The sequence below is a fragment of the Epinephelus fuscoguttatus genome, linkage group LG2, assembly GCF_011397635.1.
Source record: "Epinephelus fuscoguttatus linkage group LG2, E.fuscoguttatus.final_Chr_v1".
Classification (NCBI taxonomy): domain Eukaryota; kingdom Metazoa; phylum Chordata; class Actinopteri; order Perciformes; family Serranidae; genus Epinephelus; species Epinephelus fuscoguttatus.
In genome coordinates this window covers 43,338,893-43,358,065 of record NC_064753.1, presented here as the reverse complement: position 1 = coordinate 43,358,065, position 19,173 = coordinate 43,338,893, and the positions used below count along the sequence as shown (strand labels likewise).

Genomic DNA, 19,173 nt, shown 5'->3' with positions numbered 1-19,173 from the left:
AAGCGTTTCAGCAGCTGGAGGCGGCTTTCTGTAATTGTTTTTTATGAGAATTAAGCTTTTTGCTCGCTGTTTTTGCGTTGCTTTCTGCCTCAGATTTCTGCGCTCTACGCACCTGGCGTTTTTGTCAGAGCGCTCTGACCTCCTTGAGTTGAAGAGACATTAAGTCAGAGTGAAAAAGCGTCCCACGTAATCTCTTTTTTCCCATAGTCCAATCGGTTGACTTGAGAGGCGGGCCTTCTGTGGTGGTCACAACAACAGGTGGTCCCGATGATCTAAGTAGTAAAGTAAAGTCGCTGGTTGGCCTTCCTCACCTGATAAGAGGTGTGGACGGACCAGGTGAGGTTGGCCGAAATGTGGAGACCAAGGACTTTAAAGCTCTCCACCCTCTCCACTTCCTCTCCTTTGATGGAGAGGGTGGGGGGCTCAGTCTTTTTGGATTTTCTGAAATCCACAATAATTTCCTTGCTTTTGGCTGTGTTGAGGTCCAGGTTGTTATGGAGGCTGACCCGTCATTGTTCCTAATCAGTCCTACAATGGTGGTGTCATCAGCGAACTTGACGATGGTATTTGTAGGGTGGATGGGGGAACAGTCATGGGTGAAGAGGGAGAAGAGGAGGGGGCTGAGGACACACCCCTGTGGTGTTCCAGTGTTCAGGATGAGTGCGGAGGAAGTGCGATCTCCCATCCTGACGTGCTGAGGTCCGTTCCTGAGGAAGTCCAATATCCATGCGCACAGTGAACTGCCTAAGCCCAGGTTGCTCAGTTTCAGGACCAGTTTTTGGGGGATGACTGTGTTGAATGCGGAGCTGAAATCCACAAACAGCATCCTTACAGAGGTGTTGCTCTGGTCCAGGTGAGTGAGGGCTGTGTGGAGCGCCATCATGACAGCATCCTCTGTCGACCTATTAGTTCGGTATGCAAACTGATGTTGGCCAAGGTCAACAGGGATGGCAGACTTGATTTGGATGAGTCTCTGGACGATCTCCGTTTCCCAGTGCTCAACAAACTATTTGCTGACAGCCTCTCACCCTCAACCAGAGCTACAGCAAGTACCCTCTGCCTCAACATTTTAGCTACTTTTTACTGTGAAATAAATAAAATAACATAAACTGCAGATGGATTTCAAAGGAGGGTCAGGCTACGGAGGGGCTTGGCAACAATAAAAAGGGGCAACAAGCATTTAAAAAAAAATAGTGGCATTCAGTTTAAGTTTTACAAGTTTTAGCATCAGATTTTAATACAGATGCACGCTAATATCGGCATGGCATCTGTATCGGCCAATATCAGCTTTAAAATGAACTTTCAGAATCGGCCAACAAGCTTTTTTTGATATGCACAATGAATGAATAAAAAAGAATTGTATTTCATGTCTCCATTCTGCTGGTGGGCCATCATGAAGAGAGCGTGCATGTATAATTTGATGTTAATCCATTACAGAAGAGACTTGATGATTACTGATTACTAAAATTAGGTAGGGAAAAAAGTGGATATATTGATATTGGTTATCAGTCGACCAAGTTGTTACATAACAGCATATTGGCAAAAAATCCAATATTATGCATCCCTAGATTTTTACAAACTTGTCTACAATTCTTTCCCGTTAAAGGAGCTATATGTAAGAAATCTAAAGCAAATAGTCGTAAAATCCTCCTAATATGTCACAGAGACTAAGGAATAATGTTCATATAACATACTGATCTCACCGACAACAATAGTACAGCCAGAATATTCGCATTTAAAAAAAATTTTACGGTCCGCAAATCACGTTTATGTTTTGAATTTGTGTTTTGGCCTGTTGCGCCACCCACCGCTGTCTACCAGTCACGCAGTCACACAGTCAGTAGAGTCTCAGCATCAATTACAGTTACGACTGAGCTACAGCAGCACGGCAAGCAGCATTAGCAGTGTCCCAGTACATAGCATTAGCAGTCTCCTCAGCTGTATCCCGGCAGCAGCGTTAGCAGCAGAGAAGCTGGACTTGCTCGAACGGTCCGCTGGAAAACTGAAGCAGTGACGCAGCCTTTGACGTTACAAATGTCATCTTAAAGGACACAATTTCAGGAATGCATAGATCTCTTAATAATCTGCTTGCTTTGTGTATCTTTTGTAAAATCCCTCATAGTGTTATACTCCACTGTCGGTGTTTTGGTGTTTGATAGACCTTCCATCTCATGGAGCTATTAGTCAAACTGGACATTACTGAATATAATCAGTTATTTTTAATTTGATCCAGTATTCTATATTTTGTCCTGGGCATCTGGACTGAAATGTAAAAGGGCAGCATGGCAGCTGTAGCTAAGAAGGTAGAGCAGGTTGTCCACTGTTTGGCTCCTCTAGTCCAAATGTCGAAGTGTCTTTGAGCAAGATACTGAAGCCCAAATTGCTTCCAATGGCTATGTGTGAATGTGTTAAACTGAGTAGCGGGTGGCACCTTGTATGGTAACCTCCTCCACCAGTGTATGTGGTATATGAATGGGTGAATGCGACTCGTCAAGTAAAAAGCGCTTTGACTGACTGGAAGACTAGAAAGGGGCTATTCCATTCCATTGGTCATTGTGTACAATACAATCCAGGAGGTCCAGTTTTACTAATAGCTCCATGAGATGGAAGGTCTATCACACACCGAAACACTGACAGTGGTGTATAACACTATGAAGAAGGATTTTACATCTCATCTTTACTGTTGGATGACATCAGATCACGTTAAGCAGTTTTTTGCAGGAGCCCTCTGACTCAGCATCAGCTGTTTCTCAACCAAAAAAATGATTTCCTTTAAATCAATCCAACATAGAGGCTTTCCTTTTGTTAAACAAGGAATTAATTCGATTTTAGAGGTGATCAAATATCAAACTAAGATGAATGCAGGTTCAGGGGATGTGAAGATGTAAGTGACAGATATGATGTCTTCAGATGAGACTGCCAGTTGGAGACTTTGTTCAGCATCGGCAGAGGTTTCTCTTCTTTTTTGGTGTTTATTGTTGTCAAAGTGCTCTCCCTGTGCACACCAGCCTCTCCCCGTGTGTCAGACTTGATCAATTGGCTCCATGTGATGTTGTTCCAGGGTTGCATTCCCATGCATTATGTTGAAAACACTCTCCCTAAGGATGGGGTGGAGGGCACCATAAGTCATAAGAAAGAAACCTGTGTTTGGGTAAATGTAATCATTGTCATGGCAACAAGGACTGGAATCTCTGATAGGGGCTATTTGTCGATGGAAAACACTATCCTCAAGTGTGTATGTGTGTGTGTGTGTGTGTTTCCTTGTGTGGCCATGTGTTTGGTAAGCGTGAGTGTTAAAAAAAAAAAAAACATCTGTGTGTGAACATTTGCACTTTCTGTAATTCTGTACTTTTTTTTCCATGTCTCACCCTCAGTTTGGAAAATGTGTGTTTTGGAGAGCAGAGTTTTTCCAAACAGAGAAACTGGCAAACAGGAGGGCCTTAAAAAAGCACGGATATATGAATGACTTTCTTATGTGGCTCAATCTGGTGCACATTCTGCAGAGAAATTCAACTGCTAAACAGCAACAAGGAACCTCGTGATATCAGTAACAGTTCAGGGTCCTGGCTGTCGTGCAACATGCTGTTTTTAAGTGGCTCTGTGTAACAGCTGGGGAGCAGGGTTTAATCCACAGTGCGGGGCTGAATTATGCATTATACTGTGAATATTACACCATGTCTATTTAAATGCAGTGCTTGCCCTGTCTCCTCGGCCTGCACTGTTTCTGCAGCTACTCAGCTGTGGATGCCACATGAAGGGAAACAACAGCAGCTACTTCAGGATTAAATGTAGATTTTTATGTGCGCCTCCATAGTGAGTCTTTACTGTATGGTAACAGTAATGTGCTGTACTCTTTAGCCTTTGTTACTCTGAGGCTCAGGTTATTTTATGTGTAGTGTTTGGTTGGCGATGTGCATATCTTTGCAGATTTTGAGATTTTAATTTCTTCATTCCTCCATTCATACATCCAGGTCTGTGTGCTCTTTGTGGTCATACATTTAGTTTCATAACCAAGGACTTTGTGCTGGGTGAGCACTAGAAAATAGGTCCATCTTTTCCTAACCTTCACTGTTTTTCTTTTGTTGTTAAGTCTATGTATTGATAGGGAATGTTAGTGTTTAACTGTTAATCGGTTAACTGCAAGAATGTCGGTCTACAGGTTAATTTTGCCACACTTCATTTAACTGTACTGAGCACCAACCAGATCTTGTGGGAGCATGCTGGAGGCACCACTCATTCGGTGATTACAACTCGTAACGACGTTCCAACCAGGGGTGTTAATATAGACAGAGCAGGCAGTGCGTTTGCAGTGGGGCCCATGGGGTGGGGAGGGGGGGGGTGGGGGGGGGGGGGTGACTGCCACCTGGAAATACAGAAGAAAGAAGAACTTACATTAAATCAAAAACGGTGCGATTTTCTATATATGCCCTCAAGAAGGCAAACCCATCTTTATCATGGTATTCTGTTTTTGTAAAACAGTATCAACCTATAACAAATTATAAACTGTCTTTTGCAGTTTTTGTCATATACAGATATGTAATGATGATAGCTGGGTAATATGTATGTTGATTTTGTCCAATATCAAGTCTCCGTTTAATCATGTAACGAGACGTTACGATTTACAGCAGCTAGTTAGGTGCCAAATCTCTCAAGTCTGACAAGCTGGCCACATCTAAAGCAGATATAACATATAAGCAGCAGTAAGACACACTGTTGGTAAAATATATATACGCCTAAAACTCTGTTTGTGTGTGTGTGCTTTATACCTACTAACTTGAGTTCACTGGGGTTCAAACCTAGCAGCATTACTGTGGAAACATTGTGCCCACCCTCCAGTGTCCCATCAGGTCACCCCAGTGAGTAAGTGGCTTTACTCTGAGCCCCAAACCTCCTTTAGCATTGCTAACTACTGTTAGCTCCGTTAGCACCAACAGCAGTGTCAGCATGGTTAGTGGTGCTAACACAGTTAAACATACTAAATGTGTTTTGCGCCTCAAAATGAAGCCACTTACTGGGGCTACCTGGGCGAGACTGGAGGGTGGCCACTATGTTTCTGCAGCAACGCTGTCTGACCACTAATGTTACCAGTTGTAACTGCAAATAAGTGGTGTTGTCAGCTAGCTAATAGCCAGGCCTAGTGCAGTGCAGATTGACTAAGTTAGCTGCCCAGTAAAGACTGGAGGGTGGGCAGTGGACACTGTTTCCGCATGCTAACGCGGCTCTCCGGCTGTCTGTCAGCAGAGCCAACAGAAAATAAAATAAAATAAAAGGCATTTACATCAAAAAACATGAGGATTATACCACCTCTAACTGGATAGTGCTTTGAAATATAGTGCTCAAGCTCACTGAGTCAGTGGAGTGCCAGGCCGTCAGGAAAGACCCCTTGTATTTCATGTCATTTCACGCTTTTGCTCCTTAAAAACAAACTGGTACTGGCTGATGAGTGTTGAGCAATCTAAAGCAAAATTAAGTGAAACTGACTTCCCGAATGTTGATCTACTAAAGAAGATGTAAACTAATATAAAATGTCTCTGCCCTTGATAGATGAAGATCAGGATGATTTTAATCTCATTGTAAATGGCTGCAGTATATTTTTAGACATTGATATTGTAGCACATCTGAGTCATTTGTTGCTCTGTGCAGCTTGTAATTAGCACCGTGTCAGTATTGTCCCTCTGCAAGATTACAACAATACAAGACAACGGCTTTTTGTCTGCTGTTGATACGAATATATGTTGGTTTAGTTACAGTGTCAAGTGACGAGCTGAGGACAGCTTTAGATCGTTTGTAAAGTATAATGTTATCCAACCTGCTATCCACTTCAATTCTACAGTGAGGTTTGATTACATGTCCACAGAAGGCAGATAACAAGAGCTCAGAGTCAATGCCGGGAGTGTTTGTGTAATCGGAGGTGTTTATCTGAAAAGTTATCGAATTACAGATCAAATGTATGAAGCCAGGGAGAAACCAGCTGATGTAAGGTCTTAGTCAAGGTGTGCGAATAAAAACATTTCACCTAAACCTCCAGTGTGTAGGATTTACGAGGATATATTGGCAGAGATGGAATCTAATGTTCATAGCTGTGTTTTCATTTATGTAAAAGCACCTGAAACTACGAGTTGTTGTGTTTTCATAACCTTGGAATAAGCCATTTACATCTACATATGTAGAGGGTCCTCCTCTGTGGAGTCCGCCCTGTTTTTTAAGCTTGGCGCATGGGAGAAGTTTCAGTTGGTTGCAATGTGTAACCTTACTACTAGATGCCACTAAATCCTACACACTAAACTTTTACACGTGGATGGCATGTCACCTAGGCGAGAAGCTGTCTGCCAAGCTGCAGACCACTATTCGGGACATATAAACAAAAAACTGGTTGTTTGGTAGGGACTCACTACTGTGATCCAGCAGCTATTTTGGCACCAAACTTGGGCGCTTTTTCAACAACCTATGGTTCTTTTCCCAGCGGCATACTGCCACAAAAAGAGTTATTTTTTACCAGGACATCACTGCATTTCCTGTCTGGATTGTGCCCCCAAAACCCAGATATTTTAAGCCAAACATGGTCCTACCCTAACCATAAGCAAGTTGGTTCTGTGCCTAAACCTGACCACACATTAACCACAGCGTTGTTAAAACATATCTGCTTCATAATTACGTGCAAATGTAACGTATCTGTGGTTTACATACTGTAATTAATCAGAGTGTACAGAATCACAATACTAACTTTTTTAGCAGGTATCAACGTCCTCTCTGATATAAAACTTCAATTAATAGCCCTAGCTAATATATGCTTAAATCACTGAAATCAACAGGCCTATATTTGGGACAGGCCTTTAACTTCTATAAAACTTCTATAAAAAATGAACTGCTTGACAACCAGACCAGGCGTGAGACAGGCGTTTATTTGTCAAAATGTGTAGCCACATTGGGCTAGTAAAAGGGACTGGGCATTTAATTGGGACTAGGCTTTTAATTTTAGTTTTACAGTATATAAGGCCCAGTAGGGTCTGAATCCAACCAATAAAATCAACTTTTTCATCTCTTGCCTTTGCAGTAAAATTGCCATGGTAACTTCTGCCTCTTATCAATGTCAGATTCTTTTTGGAAACAAGCTGTTGAGGTCAAAATTCAATGTAAAAAAAAAAAAAAAAGTCAGCGTCACATGCACTGCTATGACTTGCACAGGTGTGAGAGACCACACAGCCACTCAGTTCATTGGAAGTCATGTAATTATTCTGCATGAGTCAAACTTGCACTTTTGGTGTGAAAGCCCTGTTCCAGTCAGAAGAAGCAGACATGTAATGGTGGTCATCCAGGAGCGAATGTGGTAAAATCGCAGCTATTCTGGAGAGTTGACATGCACTGACACTGGAAAATAGGACAGTGGTGTAACCTGTCTTGGAAACGACTGTGCGAGCTTATGTAGAAAACAATGGGTCCAACCGTGAGATAACTCTGAATTTCATAATCATAAAAACAAGACAGGAAATAAAAGGTAGACAGGCATGAAAACATACAAGACACACTGACAAAGTCCCTATAGGTCTCGCTCCATCTGAAAACACTGCAGTACAGAGATAAGTCTAACAGAAACTCTCCACTGACGGATTCACATTTGAGCCCAGAGTGAGGCTTAATGACAGTCTGGGAAGCTGGCCCGTAATCAATCAAGTAATCACGCTTACCTTTATACCACTGCAATTAACCTCAAGTGTCCAATCAAGCAATATTTGAGCACAGAGAGAAAAAGACCTTTTTCAGTCACCCTCATCAGCTGTTCACACAGCTCGTCTCCCTCCCACCTCTTTCACCTTTTCTCTTTTGTTAATGAAGTCCAAATGTTTGAATCAGCTGTCTTGACCAGATGTCAAGCAATTCTTCCCTTTTCTGCTTTCACTGCAATTTCTGCCGTTCAGGGTAAAGATCCAGCAAATGCTGCAGTACAGTATATAGATAACCAAAAGTCTGATCAGGGGCTCTGTATATGCTGTGAATGCATATACAGAGTTGATGCTGGGCTTTTTTGCAAATATTTGCAAATTAATACCTTACTTTTTACCCTATTTTAAAGTTTTAACCCCTAAAATACCAGTCCTGGTTGATTTAGTAACTCCCGTGTTTAGCAGTGATAACAGCAAACACTTGTTGAGCTGTCAGAAACACAACAGAAGAGTAGCTGGGGTGTCTGTCGACAGTACAACCAAACAAAATCTTCCTTTAATCACGAAGTCAGTCAATAGGCTAACTGTCTTTTTTTCCATCATGCCCAACACATTCTCACTCTGACCTCGTCACATATGGACGTTTGGTCATGGACCGTCTATGTCCAGATATGACGTGCAATGTAACACGGGTGCTTTGTTTGTGGACGTTCTGGAACACCGTGTCAAGTTCTGCCTGTTACATGCATTGTTTACATAAAATTAAACGTGCTCCATCAATACAACACTGTGAATTGATGGGTTTGGTTTTTTTACGTCAAAAATAAATGCACGTGGTTAGGTTTAGGCAACAAACGCACATGGTTAGGTTTAGGCAACAAACGCACGTGGCTAGGTTTAGGCAACAAACGCACGTGGTTAGGTTTAGGCAACAAACGCACGTGGCTAGGTTTAGGCAACAAACGGACGTGGTTAGGTTTAGGCAACAAACGCACGTGGTTAGGTTCAGGCAACAAACGCACGTGGTTAGGTTTAGGCAACAAACGCACGTGGTAAGGGTTAGGCAGCAAAAGCACGTGGTTAGGTTTAGGCAACAAACGCACCTGGTTGGGTTTAGGCAACAAACGCATGTGGTTAGGTTTAGGCAACAAACGCACATGGTAAGGTTTAGGTAACAAAAGCACGTGGTTAGGTTCAGGCAACAAACACACATGGTTAGGTTTAGGCAACAAACACACATGGTTAGGTTTAGGCAACAAACGCATGTGGTTAGGTTTAGGCAACAAACGCATGTGGTTAGGTTTAGGCAACAAACGCACGTGGTTAGGTTCAGGCAACAAACACACATGGTTAGGTTTAGGCAACAAACGCATGTGGTTAGGTTTAGGCAACAAACGCACGTGGTTAGGTTTAGGCAACAAACGCACATGGTTAGGTTTAGGCAACAAACGCACGTGGTTAGGTTTAGGCAACAAATGTACATGGTTAGGTTTAGGCAACAAACGCACATGGTAAGGGTTAGGCAGCAAAAGCACGTGGTTAGGTTTAGGCAACAAACGCACCTGGTTGGGTTTAGGCAACAAACGCACATGGTAAGGTTTAGGTAACAAAAGCACGTGGTTAGGTTCAGGTTACTACACACATGGTTATTGATGAAAATGCCCAACAAAATACTGTTGTTAGGTTTAGGCAACAAACGCACGTGGTTAGGTTTAGGCAACAAACGCACATGGTTAGGTTTAGGCAACAAACGCACGTGGCTAGGTTTAGGCAGCAAACGCACGTGGCTAGGTTTAGGCAGCAAATGCACGTGGTTAGGTTTAGGCAGCAAACGCACGTGGTTAGGTTCAGGCAACAAACGCACATGGTTAGGTTTAGGCAACAAACGTACATGGTTAGGTTTAGGCAACAAACGCACATGGTTAGGTTCAGGCAACAAACGTACATGGTTAGGTTTAGGCAACAAACGTACATGGTTAGGTTTAGGCAACAAACGCACATGGTCAGGTTTAGGCAACAAACGCACGTGGTTGGGTTTAGGCAACAAACGCACCACCCTACTATTCATTACTACTTATTTATTGATGAAAAATGCCCAACAAAATACTGTTGTTTTGTTTTATAGATGCATCTTCCGACACTGACTCAAATAGCTTGCTTGCACATCGCTGACAAAGGGGCTGACATATTCAGTTAAACTCTGTGTTTACATCTGATTACACATTCATGTGCGCACTTTGGTTTAAAGTTTGACAGATTTGTTGCTGAATTTAAAAGGTTTACACTTGAATCGTAAATCCTGTTAATTTCAAAGATTTTTTTTTACCAAGTTGCTGGTGCACAATTCATTATCTTAATAACAAGTAACACTTCAGTAAGTTTATACTCATGTATTTATTAGTTACATTTTGTTTTGCAAGTGTTGTTTGAATGAATGCTCATTTTGACCTATTAGTGATGTTGATTGGCTTATTTAGACTTGATAGGCTGTGTTACCTTCATTCTAAGGTTCAAATATGTTTTGTGGCTCCAGACAGTTTTAATTTTAGTATTATTTTGGTCAAAAAAATGGTTCTTCTGATAGTACAGGTTGCCGACACCTGTCTCAGACTATAGGAATAACACGTGAATTTTGAAAATGGGCGTAGTTTTCCTATAAGTCAAGCCTGATATTGCCTTTTATCTCGGTCACGTGCATACTGTGAGCATACAGCTTTTTGATTAAACGCTGGTATTGGATCGGTACTCAGTATCTAGCCCAGGAATTGGTGTTAGTATTGGGACTGAAAAAACAGGATCCTCGCATCCCTCGTTTCCTGTGTGTTTCACCAGTTGGATTTGCATTAGCAGTAACAGTATTGATACGCCTACAGTAAACAGTGGGGCTAATATCAATGAGATCAAATTAGAAACACTAATTACATGCATGCATAGTTTCCTGTAATCCCTGAAGCGTGTGAAGGCTATCAGAATCCTGTGAGGGGATGACGCAAAGAATAACTCCTATTTAAAGAGACCTAAATACAGAATGTAAATATGCTGAATGGCTAAATGAATATAAGTTTAAAAAAGGGCCCAGCAGCATCAAAATTAATAGAAAAGAGAGCTTTTCTAATCATGAACGGAGCTGTTGAGTATTGTTATTACAAAACTGATTGGATCCATACAATTGGATTATAGTAGTCTGGCTTACTGGTGCAGGTAATGTCTCAGGCAGTCAGAGTCCCTTGAAGCGTTGGTAGCAATTATAAAGTGTACAGTAGAGAAAGAGGTGTAAGTAGTAAAAGAAGCAGGAGGGGCTGTGGAGAAAATAAACCTGCACATTCAAATCAAAAAGGCTTTTTGAAATGAGAGCAGAAGGAGATCTACAAGGAAAGTGTTCAAAGAGACTGAGGTGTTTGCGAGGAGCTGCATCTCCCTTACTTTCATGAAAGCAGCACAATGCCTTAAGTGCAAACATACAGTATGTGCTCTGTGTACCAAAAGTCAGAAAACACTTTATTCTAAACCATGAAAGGATTATGCCGAGGAGGCACGACTAGAAAGACACAGAGGTTTGACATTGAAAGAGTGTGATGAAAAAAACTGCAGGGTAATTGACTGTCCTCTGCTCAATGAAGGACCTGTTCCCAGCTGACACAGTGGGCTGTCCTTATCTGAACTTTTAAGCAAAACCAAAAAAGAGGCTGAAATCAAAATGGCAGCTTGTCTCTTAATTGACACGACACAACTAAACTGAATCACTGTCAAGAAGATAAGAATTTTCCTAGTTGACCAACAGTCATCATTTAGGGCCGTAAGTCGACTAGTCGCCCGCATGTTTATGATATTAATTTGATTATTAAATGATATATTTTGGGGGGGAACACAATGGTTTGAGTTGAAGGTGTGAGAAAGAATAGTATCAGTAACATTGTTAACACTGTGCTACATTACAGAGAAATACAAAACCGTACTAATGAACCTTCATTAATATAGGCCTATATTTTATCTACAAGTGCACGTCACACACTGAGCGAGCCACCTGTTAATGACGCTGTGGGCTAATGGGCATGTAGCTACTTGTTTCAGATGATGATGTCAGTCGGTCGGTCGGTCAGAATTTTTTTATTATTATTATTTATGATCCTTGACTTTTGCAGTGCTTGCTTTTTATTTCTATGTTCTCTCATTATGTCACTATGATGTTATAGCTGTGCAGCAAGAGGCACAATGCAATCAAGGCACACTCCCTGTACGTGGAAACCTACTTCAGAATCACATTTTTTGGCCAAGTATGTGCACACATTAGGGCTGCAGCAGTATCCGGTGAAACCATGTACTGTGGTATGAAAATTGATGGTTATCATATCATGTATATTTATATTATATTTGTGCATGTCTTTTCTCCTCCACTGCCTGTCAGACTTTTCATACACAGTTTAGTTTTAATTAATTGTATTTACTTTGGTCATTTTCCAACTTACATAACACAAATACACTCAAGACAAAAATAATAAATAACGATGATATAATAAAGATAACAATGATGAATGGGGGCAGCAGTAGCTCAGTCCATAGGGACCTGGGTTGGGAACCAGAGGGTCATCGGCTTAAGTCCCCAAGCGAACAAGCATGCGCTGTGGACTGGTGGCTGGAGAGGTGCCAGTCTGCCTCCTGGGCACTGCCAAGGTGCCCTCAAGCAAAAAAGTGTAAGCCTAAGCCTTAGCTTGTTGCACCTTGTCTTTTTACATTAATTGTTTGTACAATTCTAACTTCCATTAAAAATAGATTTAAGTTTGTTTTATCATTTTAAAAAACTCTTCTGTTTTAATTCCTTTAAGGGTCATTGTAACTGATAATAATAATAATGATAAGAATAATAATAATAATAGTGTAATCTTACTATATAATGACGAAAACTCTGTCTATGTGTGTATCTGTTCCACGTTTTTCTTCTCACTGACTTGGTCAATCCATGTGAAATTTGGCACAGTGGTAGAGGGTCATGGGAGGATGCGAATGATGAAACAATATTACATCAATTGGCCAAAGGGGGGCGCTATAGCAACCGAATGAAATTGCAAACTTTGAATGGGCATATCTCATGCCCCGTATATCGTAGAGACATGAAACTTTGCACAGAGATGCCTCTCCTCATGAGGAACACATTTGCCTCAAGAACCCATAACTTCCGCTTATATAGATTTTCCGCCATTTTGAATTTTTTAAAAAACACTTCAAATGGATCTCTTCCTAGGAAGTTTGAGCGATCTGCATGAAACTGGGTGAACATAATCTAGGGACCAATATCTAAAGTTCCCTCTTGGCAAAAGTTGGAAAACTTCCTAAAACTGAGCTTCTATAAGGCAATGAATATTGCGGAGGGCGTGGCTCATCACATAAAGGTGTATAACATCTCAAGGGTTTCACCCATCACCACGCAACTTTGTAGGCATATGACCACACATAATCTGAGGGGACCCCTCCATTATTGACCCCATCAAACACAATGGGGGCGCTAGAGAGCTAATTTGTTATCTAGGCCTAACTGCCATATGGATTTTTACTAAACGTGGTAGATATGTAGAACAGGACGCCTCAAGGTGACTGGAGAAATTTAACTCTAATTGGCAACTGGGTGGCGCTATAACAACAGAAAAATGCTTCAAAATGGCTAAAATGCGACTGATCGCTGTGGCGCCCCCTGTGGACCAATGTGTGGGGTTTTTTTTTCTAATTTTTGGTATGACTAAGTCATGGTATGGTATGCTGTACAATCACAGAAACTGTCAGTCAGTCATTCTGTCTGTCCCACGTTTTTCTACTCACTGACGTGGTCAATCTATGTGAAACTGCACATAGGCATTGGGCATTGGCATAAGTAGAAGGTGACAAAGCTACCAATGGATATGGACTAGTTATTAATTAATTATTATACTGTGTAACTCAATTTTTATGAGATTTTTGTACTGTGAAAACGGATGCAACCCACGTACAAATAAAAGAAATCTGACCCTGCCAATAAACTGATTCTGGTTCTGTACGGATCACAATCAGACATTGCTTTAGTTAAAGGGTCAGGAGCCCAAAAAGGTTAGAAATACCAGCTGCAATCACTTCCAGATGAATAACACCTCTTTCACCAGGTTACTGATGTGACTCATTCTAATTTTACCCTCAAAATGCAACTGCAACACAATATTCAACAGCTAAACAACTGACTGTGTGCATGTTACTCCACTACAGATTTAATATCACTGCACTGTGGCCTGCTGTGGATTATTGCTTCATTATTTATCCTCACAAATTGCCAAGTGCAGAGTTGAGGTGAGCTGAGTCAACCCAAACAGGTGAACAGGGCCAACGCGTGAGTCACTGCACTCATGTTCATGTCGGGCAGTTTTACAGATTCATAATAACTGAAATATGTCAGCTCTGCACATACTGCTATACACTGGGGTTGTGTTTGCACATATATTTTCAAACTGGGAGGGTTAAGAAAGTGGAAATGTCCCCCCTTCTCTGTGCCAGCCAACTGCTAGGGATGGATAGATCCGTCTGATGCGTGACCATTCAGAAAATAAATAAATTACAGGCACAAAAGTAGCCAGTTGGAGAGGAGACATTAAGAAGCCGGCCATCTGGGGAGGAGCCAGCAGTTGTGGGAAAGACTTGTGTAAGGGATTTGATTTTTGCGAGAGAAAGAGTGGGGTTGCCATGTTTCCTCTCAAGATGTCAGACTGTGTCCCTAAATTATATTTCCAGGTTGCAATTTTTTAACATTTTCCATTTGGAGCAAATGAAGAAGCGGAGAGACTTAGTATTATTTTACTTAGTATTCCTGTTAAGTGAAGACTTCAGGGTTTCATTGCTCATTAAGATTTTCCTGTGAAAGACAGGAAATAAAGATTTCTGAGGAAGGCATGACGTAGAGCAGACAGGAGACGCTGTGGGAGCTGTGACAGACGAATCAATTCAGTTTGACAGGACACTGTACTGTGGTCCAGCCATGGAAGACTCCACAGAGCACACTGGCAGGCTCGGGCTGTTCTCATGCACCGTTAATACTTTTTCCGGCTAAATTAATGCATCAGAATTCGTACATATCCCACGTATGAGCCAGTAACGTGTGCATAACCCACATATTTGGATGGCTGCCATTATATGACCAAGGTGCTGACAGGAGTGAAGAAGGAGGTGGTCCCAAGTGGGCCATTTAGGAGCCAGGTTGGGGTAGTGAATAGGTCACAAAACACAGGACTCTCTTGGGTGCCTGGTGGATTAGTGGGAAGTGTGGGCATCCCCTATATGAAGGCCATGTCCTTGACACAGCGGCCGCAGGTTCAATTCCAGCCTGTGGGTAAATGAGACCCTAAAATAGAGGCTGGATTACAGGGAGTGCCACCAGTTGGTCCAGGAGCTTCTCTTCCATGATGGCCATTTTCAGGCATATTTCAGGATGACTCGGGGGCAGTTTGATAACCTGCTGTCTATCGTCGGCCCGTATAGCTCTGGGTATCCAGCAACTGCTACCGCCAGTTTCTCCTCCATTGTTTACCAACTGTACACTTGTCGTGACCACCACAGAGGGCCCGCCTCTCAAATCATCCGATTGGACAATGGGAAAAGAGATGACGTGGAGCGTTTTTCTAGTTTGAGTTAGAGTTTTTTCAACTCGAGGAGTTCGGACTGCTCCGGCAAAAACAGCAGCCGCTTTAAGAACAGAAATGGGGGCACGTTGCAAAACCGGCGCGCAAAAAGCTTCATTCTCATCTCTCAAAAACAATTACAACATGCTTCTAAAACACTTTGTGTGATCAGGGCCTTAGTCATTTTAAGGTACATCGTCACCATGTTTCTTTTTCTAAACCTAACTTTACTTGCCTGAAACTTACCTCTGTAACTTTATGTTAATTATGTAACTTTACAGTAGGGCTGGGCGATAAATCGATTTTATCGATTAATTCAAATTTGTAGTTTAGGCTGATTTGTTTTAATGAAAATCGAGTTTCTATGTAAAATCCGCCACCGCCGCTCCATGCTGGGCTCCCGTAGTTCAGAGTGGGCTCATCCATCCCCCCCGCGCGCTTGATACACAAACAACATGGCAGCGAGCGCTGAAGAACTCAAGAAAGGGAACGAGTTCTTCAGCGCTGTTGTGTGCTGTGTAAACAACAGAGCACGTGCCTCACTTTCTTCCTGGGGTGCATCTGTCTGACATCACACACCACACCCGGCGCACTAACGTCTCATACCTCCTACATCAACTACACACATACACAACTCCACACACACACGTCACACACATCAGGCTCAGCCTGTAACATAAGGCTATTTAGTTTGTTTAATAAAAGGACAAGGTATAGACCTGTTCTACAGTAAAGGTAACCTTAAATGACTTCTGTTGTGATCCAATATGATGGTAGGGGAAACACTGCCATATGATAAGAAAGGGGTCCGGTGGAAAGCGATCACTGATGCAGTCGCAATGTATATTGCAAGAGCTATGGTGCCCATATATAGGCTACCATGGAAAAGCTGGGGTTTATTCACATGCTGAAAGCTTTGGACCCCAGGTATGTGCTACCAGGCCGCAAATATTTTTTTTTAACTAGGAGGGGAAAAAAATCGATTTAAATCGTGAATCGGATTTTTTGTGAAAAAATTGGAGATTTTTTTTTTATTAGTCCATATCGCCCAGCCCTACTTTACAGTAAGGAAGTAATGACATATGTGGGGTGCTAAGTTGTAGGATGTCATACAAACTGTGGTCTGAGGATATGTTGTCAGGCTGCAGTGCCAAAGTAACCACATTAAAGTTGGTTGTTACATCTCCTGATTTATCCCTTAAGAGTCAGCCTGTTGTGTTGTGGTTTTTCACACTGATGCAGCTTCAGAGTTTAGTTTGGCTCATATGTAGAGATGGGTATCCAGAACCTGTTCCAGTTGAGAACCGGTTCCAAACAGTCCAATCCACTGGAATTGTATGACTCCAAGCTTATCAATTTCTTTTATTGAAGCTGGCATGTCTTTTTTTTTTGACAGTTGCATGTTGCAAAACGATGACGTCAGACTCATGCAGCTATGCAAGGGTTGCACAATTAATCGGATTATTATCGAGTATTATCAGATAGGGCCAAGTGGAATATCCAAATTGCAGGAGCTTCAGTTTTTTGATACAGTTAAAATGTGTACAACATACCATCATAAATGAAGCGTTGTGATGCTACAAATCATATTCCAGACATAAGTGAGCATTCTTGTTTGGTACGGACCACAGAAAAAATCAACATCATTTTATTTATTTTTTTCAGTGAAAATGAAACGCAAAAATTACCATTCCTATTAAAATCTTGACATATATCCCAATGGTAACGTCCATCAAAATAATTGCAATGTGACTTTTTTGGAAAATCACACATCCGTAGGATACCCTGCTGAAAACCTGCAACAAGGAGTCATGCTGGGAAGAAAGAAACATTCTGAAGTGGGGCTTTATTTCTCGAAGAACGATGACAACAGTGCTGTTTGTAGTGTCTATAAAATAATAATGTCATATGAGGAGAGAAACACCAGCAATATTCTGAAACATCTTTCTACTAGGGCTGTTACTCCATTAGAATATTTAATCATAATTTATCACATGATTGTCAGTAGTTAACTCTTATCTGTTCTAAATTTACCTTAAAGGGATATTTTTCAAGATTTGAAGGATTAACTAAATATCCCCTTTTTTAAGCAGCTTGAAGTACTCCAGTGGTAACTCAGTTCACATCGACAGTAAATGCAAATAACTTCGGTCTTGTCGAGAAAACCCATGTGGCAGAGCTTTGACGCTGAACCTGCCATTCAAAAGAACTCTTTCTTTATCCAATTCTGCTCGCCATCCAAAATGTTACTGCTGCATCACTTCCTGATTGCCCAAACTCAGGGGTCGACAGAGGGTCATAATTACAGAACACACCTGTGTTAATCGTACGTCAAAAAAAAGTATGTAAACTCGTTATTAACGTGTTAACTTTGACAGCCCTACTTTACGAGTGTAGACAAACAGGTACCACGACATCCCAACCAAGCAGCACGTCCGTTAAATATCCTATGTTGTAGTGACATTAGTGCCATACAGGCAGGGTTAGCAGATTATTTCTTTGACTAACAAAACTAAGAATGAATGCTGTACAAATATTCTCTCATTTCAGCCTGTGTAGGCCAAGATTTTTTGCACACAGAAAATCTGTGCAAGAAAAAACATCAATGTGAAAAATCAGGAACCAGTAATGCAACTGACAAAGAATCAGACTGATGAACAGAATCAATAATGGCCTTTATATTAATAAAATCTCATCAGTGCCCATCCCTTATCGTACAGTTTGTTGTTTGGGCTCGTGCGGGCCTTTTTAACCTCGGTGCTTTCCAACATATTTGACAACTACAATTGTTGGTAAAATGCACTTTCTGAACCACTTAGTGGACCATTACAGCAGTTTATGTCTGTAAAAAAAGCAGCTGTCAAATCAACGTTTGTTTTTGCTAATGGCTGGTAATTACCTGGAAGTCAGTCAAATGTGTAGTGAAGTTTAATGTCCAGAGCTGAGTGTCTATAGTGGCTCAGGTCCCGCTGCCCTTTTTGGCTGAAGGGTTCTTCTCCAGCAGTTTGTTTGTCTGTTTAGTTGAGCTGCTGCATGCCTCTCAAAAATGTCTGTGCAAGAGCAGATGTTGAGTGGGCAGTAATGTGATGTCTGGTCTCATAAAGCCACACACCTCTGCTCATGCCAAGACGACTGGGAGGCTGGTTGCAAAACAAGGGCAAAACCATCAAATCGTGTTTAGGCAAAGCTCAGCACTGGCACTCAATGGTGCAGCTAGAGTTATCCAAGTATGACTTTTTCTGACACTCAGCTGTACTGGTTAAACATTTGTCCACCGCTGCAGAAAACTAAGACCTGAAGCATAAAAGTTCACATAAAACTCTTCACGCAGACAGAAGTACACACACACACACACACTAAGCTTCAGATTTATAAGGCTGTGCATGCAGATGATTTTTTCTCAATCACTGTGAAAGTGGTCAGAGGTGGGAGAACATGGTTTCTACTCCCACAGTTTGCTTTACATGGATGTATTCACTACTTTAATCACTCCAACACGTTTGGCAGCGTTCACAGGTAGGATGATGGTTGGGGATTGTGTCTGTGTTGCTTCTTTGGCAGTTCTCGCAGGCAGGCGGCTGGCAGCTCCATGTGTATGAGAGGAGGCACATGATCGTCTGTCTCCCCAGGTCAACAAAAATTGTGAATTTTGCAACATTTAATTTGGGAAGAATGGCGGGGGAGGGGAACTATTTTTGCAGGGTGCATTAAAAGGTCATGGAAAGCTGAGAAGTGTCGTATTAAAAACAAATCTTGAGTTGAAAAGCTGCTTGGTACACGCTTTCTCCACTGACCTCTGCTTCTCCTCTAGTGCTATTCGGCCCAATCGCCAGAAGTACATTTTACATTTCTGCATTATATGTTTCTGTAAACCACAGATT

General features: G+C 41.7%; 1 protein-coding gene and 1 long non-coding RNA gene across 5 annotated transcripts in view; one reads left to right on the top strand and one right to left on the bottom strand.

The window, feature by feature from the left end:
* The window catches only part of kcna4 (potassium voltage-gated channel, shaker-related subfamily, member 4), an 82,245-nt gene that overhangs the window by 38,235 nt on the left and 24,837 nt on the right, over positions 1 to 19,173 (top strand). The window lies entirely within an intron of this gene.
* Positions 11,543 to 19,173, bottom strand: part of LOC125902471 (uncharacterized) — a 32,544-nt gene continuing 24,913 nt past the window's right edge. Inside the window, exon 3 of the long non-coding RNA XR_007451098.1 lies at positions 11,543 to 11,625. This is a non-coding gene — a long non-coding RNA (uncharacterized LOC125902471). The remainder of the gene's footprint in view (positions 11,626 to 19,173) is intronic.